We start from the raw sequence: 7,170 nt of genomic DNA, 5'->3' as shown, positions 1-7,170 counted from the left end.
TCTCTCTCTCTCTCTCTCTCTCTCTCTCTCTCTCACACACACACACACACACACACACACACACACACACATACATACATACATACATATTCTAGGAAAGTCTCATGCTCATGGTCCAGACACTCTATTTTTATAACTCCAAATCTTCAAGGAAGTAATAGGTCTATCTACAGAAGTGATTACTGCAATAGTTTCTTAATCAAATTTTGTCTGTCACTCTGCTAAATATTCATCACTTTTTAAGATCACGCCTTTGATGATTTTTTTAAAAAATGAATTCATTACAAAGGAGCAGAAGGAATACCCTATGTGGTCTCCAGAAAATCATTCAAGTATTCCAAATTACATGTAAGAATTCTTCTCTATTTGTACTAGAGTTGAGGAGATAAATCAGCTTTTTTGTTTGTTTGTTTCCTTCTTGTGTCAAAAACGAATTGAGACATAAGACACAAGAATCAAACAGATAAAGTTAAAAGTATCAGCTTTGTTACTTTAAGATTGAACTGTAGAATGAAACAATGTATGGCAATAATGGGTCCACTAAAACCTCTTCCTTAACAGCTTCCCACTTGCAGGGGAAATCATTCCCTGGGGAACTCATCACGTGTAGTTTGTAAGAGTGTGTGAGTCCTTTGGACAAATTGAGCGAGAAAGAGAGAGGGAGAGAGGAGCTATAGAACCACATCGTGTTAGTTGGGTCTTCTGGGAGGCCAACTCTGAGACACAGAAATGCAAAAGCTTTTAGGACTGGGTAGTAAATCCTGTGAATGATAAAAGAGGGAGGAAGCAGATTTTGGCAGGAAGAGCCTGGGATCTCAATGCAGATTGGACAAAATGTCAGTCAACCCTTTAGGGAGCTCTAGAGCAAACTCTACCTATTAAAGGAGTTGTACATTGGGCAGAAATGTCCAGGCCTTAGCATTCCTACTATGTGTGATCATTCATTGGAGCTGCCCAAGAAGAATATAGCCTTCAAAATCTGGAGGCTGTCAACTAACTTCATTTGTTGCAACTGAATGGCAAGTTCTTTCTTGAAGTGTGATCTGAGTGGCACACTTCCACAGCTGCTACCCACACCTACAGTGTCCCTTTTCCTAGAGTCCCTGATCAGAAAAGTTATTTATTCACCCTTGGAAAGGAGTGGACAAAGGAGCAGAGAAAAGCTGAAAGTGTTGCTCCCATGTTTCTCAGTTAATGAAATGGAAACACAGAAAAAAATACCAATTAAGGAAAAGTCCTTTATGGAAAAATGAAGCATAAGAAATAATGCCCCCCCCCCATACCTTGCAACCAGTAACACATCATCCTGCTTGCCTTCTCAGGAGGAGAGATCCCATTAACTGGAGAGTCCTCTGGATTGCTGTGCTGGAGATCTGGAAGGGGGCTCAACTGCATAGCAAGACGGAAGAAAAAGTAAGTAGGTATGAGAATGAGGAGCATGAAGCCAATGGCAATGGGTGTTGTATGGAGGAAGGACAGAAAGAAAGTCATTGTAGCAGGAAGACTAAGAAGGGACTTGAAAGAATATAAATGTTAAATAGAAATTTTAAATTTGATCACTTTGGGTAGCATGGTGTAAATTCTTTTTTGATCTCTACCATGGAATCTTAAGAAAGTCTTTAACTCTTCCTTTTCCCATAGGCTACTGATACTCCTAGGTACTCGTTTCCTTGCATTATTGCCCACTTTTCTTCTTCTACTGCTAGTCCACTTTCTCCTTTTCCATAGGCCAGCCTTTGGCGTCCTCTATTGATAAAGATAGCAGCACAGTAGACATAGGACACTGAACTACCATAGACCAAAGCCAAATGATAGTAGGGCAAGTGTTGGTCCACTTCTGATCAGCAAGCCTCATGTTTTTCTAATTCTCAAAAAAACTATTAAACAAAATATAAACCAATAAAAGTAAGCCATAATCATGACAATTCTAATATGTTCCATGTTAAGATTATATAAATTATTGTTGCCTGATGAGGAATATTTCAGAAAAGAGGTTAGCTATTTAAAATATATGTTAGTACCTACCCACTGCATGGAGGAGAAGGTTGGTTGGTTTCTATAGTACCAATTCCATTTATTCAGAAAAATTCCTATAATAGAAAATTAACTCATTAATTCATATGACCTTATTATGAATATCATTTGGGAGAAAACAGTTGAAGCAGATAGTGTTGGTGCCCCACTCATATACAACTGACATTTGCTGTGTCCATATATGCTGTCCAACTTCCAGGTTTGCCTGAAGTCTCTCTCTAGACACTGGAGCCCTCTCTGCCCTCCCCCTTCCCAGAAGCAACCCTCAACTAATGACTGACACAGTTACTGGATAAATATCCCAGCTCCCTTGCCTCATGAGTGACATAAAGCTGAGGTATGTTCTAGATGCCCTTAGTTGTCTTGCTTGTCAATGCAAATTTTGCTGCTTCATTCTCTTCCCTGTTTTACTTCTGTACTTCCTTCTGATATTTCCAGGAATTATCTGCCAAATAATATTTTCATTTAAACCATTTTCTCAGGTCACTTCTGGGAGAATACAAACTAAGAAAACAATGCCATTTGTCTGACCCATTGCTTAATAAAGCAACCTTCTAATTTGTAGTTTAGTTACATTAGTGGCTAATTTCTGATAATATGTTTTATGCAGGTAGTCTGTCCTAGTTATATGTGAGTCCTATCTGCAGATGATTAATGACTTTTAGAAATACTATTGGTGTGAGTCAATCTTCTATAGCAGGGATTGGCAGACAACCTGTGTGCCAATTATGGCCAGCTACCTGTTTTCATAAATAAAGTTTTATAGGAACATAGCCACATCCATCATTTATATATTGTCTGTGGCTGCTTTCATATTACAGTAGCAGAGTTGAATAGTTGTGACAAAGACTATAAATTGTAAAATATTTACACCTTACAGATAAAGGTTGCTGATCCCTCATGTAGAACCTGGTCACCTTTGGGTTCATTGAGAAAAAGAAATCTAGTAATTTACAAATATGAGAGCTAAAACATGGACCAATGCTATCTCACCAAATGGCAGCAGCTCAGTGAGACTCCTAGCCTGAAATATAGACTGTTGACCACGCACTGAATTTGTTCCAGTGTTTAGGTATAGCATGTTCAGAATCATGTCTTGAGAATTATAGAGTAGAAGTGAGAAGCAGGGCATGGGCTACACAAGAATATTGAGAAAATGTCTTTTAAAATGAGGTTCATTAGCACACTTGAGAATAATTTCTCTCCAAAAAACTTCCTTTCTTGATTGACTTGGTGCTTGCTTATCATCTCATTATACTATACTCTCTCAAACCCTACAGGCTCAATATTAATTATTAACTAACTTGAAACTGGTTGATGAGGTCCTCTGTAAGTGATCCTAAGCTATGTATGCCATGATTCTAGCAAGCTTTAGCTCCTTCAACATAGGAACACTTTCTATTCTTTCTTATCAACCTTCTAGCCCCCAACAATTGATAGCAAAGTAGTCTATACATAATAAAAGCTCAGTAAACTTTATGACTATCCTCTATCCACTGCACACAGACTCCTATAGATGAGGCAAAATGGTAATAAAACTGGAATCGTTTGCTAAATATGAAATAATTGTGCAAAGTAGGTGAGTGATAAGGAATATAGGCTTCAAAAATGCTGAAACTGTGTGAAATCCTTAGTTCTGGCCATGCAGTCTTATTTTCAGACATTTGAAAGGAACAAATTGCTAAGTCAAAAAATTTTAAAACTGAACTCTTTCTGAGTAGGTAATAATGAAACTAGCAAAGAAACTAAGAATTTATTTAACCCATTTGGGAAATTAACTAGATTGCATGAACTTTATGTCTTGTAAGAAATCCTTTCAGCCTGAGACTAATTACTAAAAAACTTGTTTTTGCTCTTTCATCCACAATCTAGTAGGGAGATAAAATAGGTAAGCCAATAACGATATTCCAAGGCACATTCAGACATTGCAAAGAATAGCCTACCACTGTGTTTATTACCTCTACTATCTCACTTCTATTCATTCTTCAATCCACTGTGATCTGGCCTTAATTTTCTTTTTTTTTTTTTTTTTTTTTTTTTTTTTTTTAAAATTTTTTTTTTTTTTTTTTTTTTTTTTTTTTTTTTTTTTTTTAAAGATTTTATTTATTTATTTGACAGAGATAGAGACAGCCAGTGAGAGAGGGAACACAAGCAGGGGGAGTGGGAGAGGAAGAAGCAGGCTCATAGCAGAGGAGCCTGATGTGGGGCTCGATCCCATAACGCCGGGATCACGCCCTGAGCCGACGGCAGACGCTTAACCGCTGTGCCACCCAGGAGCCCCTGGCCTTAATTTTCAACTAAGTTCACCTCACCATTTTTACAAGTGCCCATTACATATATGCTAGGGCTTAAGGAGAGAGAAAAAAATACATCCGTTTTCTGCACTTAAAGATTTCCTAGCCTACTGTTGGGGAGGAAGAAATTTCCTCTGTCCTTCTAGCTGGGCTAAGAATAAAATTGACATAGGACAGATTAACAGGAGAAAATCAAATTTAGTTTTGTATATATGGGAAATCCACATAGACATGAAACTCCAAAGATAGTCAGGCAACATGAGCTTTGCATGACATCCTAAGTTAAGAAGAGGGGTAGGCATCTGATGATACAAGGGGGAGGCAGAGCATTAGCAGGAAGGTGAGAAGAGATATTCGGGAAACAAAAGTTGCCCTATTATGTAGGTAAGTTTCGTAGGTAAAGAGGAATATCTGGTACAGGCTCTCCTTTCTAATATACATTTAGGCAGTTGAAGGGGAGATACAGAGCTTTTCCTGAATCTTCTGGGTTTTAATTGCTTGTAACTCAAAATAATCTTCATGCCAAAGTGGCCCATCTTGGGGCACCTGCCCTTGGCTCCTACACTATTAAGGGATATACACATGTGAAAAAAATTGTTAGACACAGTACTAGTGCCATTAAAAAGAAATTAAGTAGGAATTTTGGTAACAAAAAAGAGAGGGTGGTCAACTCTGTTTAAGGGTGAATCTTAGGTTGGGTTCCCTAGAAACAGAGCCTAAGACAGGGATTTTTTGAAGGAGTACACTCAGGAGAAATCTGTACAGGAGTAAGGGAAGCAGAATGGGGCAGAGGAAGAACCAAGCAAGGATATAATCTCACGCAAAATCTAAACTTGGCTTGATACAAGACAGATTCTGGAGCATAAATCTCACTGCAGAGACAGGGCAAAGGGTCCATGCATTTATGCCTCTGTCCTTGGCTGCCCCAGTTAGTCAGGGTCAGTCTTTCTGAGAAGGTCACAGGTATATGCTGTCAGCTGCAGTGTACTCACAAACAGCTGGAGGGTTGGGTGTCCTGGCTGGTCAAGTTGATCTGGGCAGATCACCAACAACATCTACTAAAAGAGGGATAGAAGAACTAGATTATATGTTTATTATTTTGGGCAATCCAACATCTGAGCATCCTTCCTGTTTGAGGAAAAATGTCACAACAGATGGGAGACAAAGCTCCACTTTTTATTAAAAAGAAACTATCGGCCCCAAATGGCATTGGTTAGGCCAAGTCATCACACTAGGGCTTAATACCTAACCTAATTGCACTTCCAACCTCCCTCAGAAACGTAGTCTTAACTAGTCAGTCAGAAATTTCCTGGTCAGGGAGGAGTCCAAGATGGCGGAGGAGCAGGAGGCTTAAATTTCGTCTGGTCGCAGGAATGCAGCTAGATAGCTATCAGACCATTCTGAACACCTACAAACTCAACTGGAGAATGAAGAAAAGAATAGCAGCAACTCTATGAACAGAAAGGCACCACTTTCTGCAAGGAGGAGAAAAGATGGAGGAGGAGTAGGCGACCCTTTCTCAGCTGGTCCGAGTCGAGCTGGATATCTACCAGACCATTCTGAACACCCACAGAATCAGCCAGAGATGCAGGAAGATACATCTGGATCTCTACAAATGAACATCTCCAGTGCTGAGTATTGAGGTACGAAGCGGGGAGCTGTGAATCCGAGCACAGATATCGGAGGATAAAGGGAAGGGGGAGGGAGTCTCTGCGCTCAGGCGCCAGGAAGCAATAGCCCCTTGTGCTGGGGAGCGGGCTGGACTCTCAGACCAGCACCCGCAAGAGAGCGGACTGAGACAGTGAGCGTGGGAACGCCCGTGTCCAGACTGAAAACAGGAGCTCCCGACCACACGCTCAAACTAGAGTGAAACCGAGAGCTCAGGAGTGCAAGTGCGACCAGACTGAAAACTGGCGCTCCAGAGCACAGGCGAACCATACTGAAACAGGGAGCTCGGGAGCTCGGGAGCGCGCGCGAGGCGGCTGGCGGCGAGCAGGGCTAGAAACACAAAGGACAGAGACGCACCGGCCATGGAAGTGAGGGCTGGGATGCCGGGTGTGGGGCGCACAGCCCGGGATGCTGCAGGGTTGAGCAGCACCAACAGAAACAGGCTGGGATGCCGGGTGTGGGGCGCACAGCCCGGGATGCTGCAGGGTTGAGCAGCACCAACAGAAACAGAGTTAAAGTGGCCAGAACATCAGTGGAGAACGGTCCGCGATCCCTCCGTTCTGTGACAGAGGCTGAATTTCGGCCGCTACTGCTCTGGCTCTCAGAAGAGGCACAGCAGACCCCCAGGGAAAGCTGCCAGACAACAAAAGCCTGGAAATACCGGCTCACAGTGTGCCCATCCCCATCCCCCCTCACAGGGGACACGGAGACTCTACCCAAACAGAGTTTCCTGAGTATTGGCGCGGCAGGCCTAAGTGCCTGTCTTCGGATTAGGGTGTGATCACAGCGTTCCGGAAAGGAGTCCCTCATCGGGCTTCTCCGCTGGGAACCTGCTTCTTCCTCTCCCACTCCGCTGCTTGGGTTCCCTTTCTTGCTGACTGTCTGTCTCTCTCTCTCAAATAAAGAAATAAAATCTTTAAAGAAGAAGCCCACATCCCTAAGATCTCTATAAAACAAGGGCGTACAGCCTGGGTCCCAGTCAATAATTTGGGCTCTGGACAACCCTGCAATCTCTCCTCATCAGAATGATGAGAAGGAGAAGTCCCCCCCCAGCAAAGAAAAGATAATGAGGCTGTGGCCTCTGCCACAGAAATAATAGATTTAGATGTATCCAAATTATCAGAAATGGAATTCAGAGCAACAATGGTCAAGATGATGAGTAGACTTGAAAAAA

The 7,170-nt window shown here is 41.9% G+C and overlaps 1 long non-coding RNA gene across 1 annotated transcript in view; it reads left to right on the top strand.

The window, feature by feature from the left end:
• Positions 1-1,376: 1,376 nt before the first annotated feature.
• Positions 1,377-7,170, top strand: part of LOC117797442 — an 11,937-nt gene continuing 6,143 nt past the window's right edge. Inside the window, exons 1-2 of the long non-coding RNA XR_004622417.1 lie at positions 1,377-1,413; positions 2,234-2,371. This is a non-coding gene — a long non-coding RNA (uncharacterized LOC117797442). The remainder of the gene's footprint in view (positions 1,414-2,233; positions 2,372-7,170) is intronic.

Source organism: Ailuropoda melanoleuca, chromosome X, assembly GCF_002007445.2.
Source record: "Ailuropoda melanoleuca isolate Jingjing chromosome X, ASM200744v2, whole genome shotgun sequence".
NCBI classification, from domain to species: domain Eukaryota; kingdom Metazoa; phylum Chordata; class Mammalia; order Carnivora; family Ursidae; genus Ailuropoda; species Ailuropoda melanoleuca.
This window is presented reverse-complemented; position numbering and strand designations above follow the sequence as displayed.